We start from the raw sequence: 1845 nt of genomic DNA on the forward strand, positions 1-1845 counted from the left end.
GGGGGCGGTGGAGTCGGCAGTGCAAGTCAAGGTCAAAGAGGGACTAAGGGTGAGCGGCGACGGTCCAATGCTCATGCGCCACAGCTCTCCACAGATCTGGACAGAGGCCAATAACTCTGGGACAGTCCAACTATGACTCCCAGGCCCATAAATCCCTCGTCTCCCAATCCAAAATTCCTTAATGGCTACACAAAGAGAACAAGAGAGGAGAGAGGGGGAGGCAGAGTAGCAGTGTGATGTTTCAGCGATGTCGGGCTGGTGGGGGATTATACTGCTATTTCCATTGTAGTGTGAAATTATAACGCTTTACCTGCTTTAATTTTCCAAATACAAATTAAATCCTCAGTAAGTTGACTGTAAATCAATAGTTTCATTTAGAGGCCAGCATGATTTAACAAAAACGAAAAGTAGCTGGTCTGGTCAATGGAAGTGGGTCATAAATCACAGAGCTTTGGGAGGCAAAAAGCCGATTTGACTTGTATATGGAGTGGCCCCTGGCCAGGGGGAGAGCAGGGTGGAAATGAACTCCTGGTTTATTAGAGCTCATATTGACCAGAATCTGTTCTACCTCGTCCCCTCTGTATCACATACAACCATACACACACACACACACAAACATACAGACTGCGTCACAACATCAAACACCAACATCTGATTGAAAACCAACAGGTTTTCCAATGGAAAACATTTATTCCAAAAAAGTAATTCACCCCAAATGACAATCCTTTTTTTAAACACTTCAATTTGGGCAAATATCAGATTTAAAAACAAACTTTCAAAGAACGGAAGGGAAGACTTGACTACATTCTCAAAACAGCAGAAAGAAACACCAAGCGCTGTGTTAAAAAAGCTGCCTGGTCTCTGGTTTGTGTTTGCACATCAGATCGACACACCAACATCAAACATCTAATGTCACGGCTCTTCAGAGACGCCGACGAAAGGGATAGAGATGCAAGCCCCAACACTGTCATCAAACAATCAATCATACAGCCATCCGCTTCTCCAAACGCCTAGGAGCTGAGCTGCTGAGCTGCAACCAGACAGCGAGTCAGACTACAACAAACGCTAATGTAACGCTAAGCAGTTAGCACTCCATGCTAACACCATTGTCACACAAACTATGACAATACTCTGTTTAAGTTGAAGTGGTGGTTTGAGCTCGGGGCCCGTAATTCACAGAGCGTCTCAAAGTAGTGGTGAGTGCTGATCTAGGATCAGGCTCCCCCTATCCATATAAATCTAATCAATATGATCTAAAATGCAAAACTGATCCTAGATAGGCAATACTCTGAGAATCTTTGTGAATATGGGCCAGGGAGAGGAAGAACAATTATTGGAGTGAAGGACTTATGGCCTGGAGACAAGGGCATGTGCCCCAACCATAGGTTAGTATGACTGGTGTCATATCTCTGAGACTTAAACACAGACTATATCACATGCCAACCTGATCACTTCCTTCCCCAGGATTCCATCCTGTTGCTCCTTTTCGGCCATTCACCATTTAAAGGCAATACAACCGTGCTACAATGCGGTTCTCCCGTCGTCTGGATTGAATCCTGGCCTCAGTCATGTCAGTCGTGTATAAGTCACAGACTATCAGCATGATGGAATATACTGTAGGACTACACATCTCAAAGCAGAGCATTATGGAAGGCGGCTGTGGATGTTATCGCTGATTGTTAATGAATGGTGGTGAATGCCACAGTAAATCCATTATGAGGCTGTTATGTCCTACTTAAATTCTTCTCCAAAGTGTTTCTCGTATATCTTTGCATTGGTTCATTACGGCCTTGGACAGGTAAAGCTTTCTGAGTTCTGCCCAGGTTGACCCCCACATGCTTCCTT

Source organism: Salvelinus fontinalis, chromosome 38, assembly GCF_029448725.1.
Source record: "Salvelinus fontinalis isolate EN_2023a chromosome 38, ASM2944872v1, whole genome shotgun sequence".
Taxonomy (NCBI): Eukaryota; Metazoa; Chordata; class Actinopteri; order Salmoniformes; family Salmonidae; genus Salvelinus; species Salvelinus fontinalis.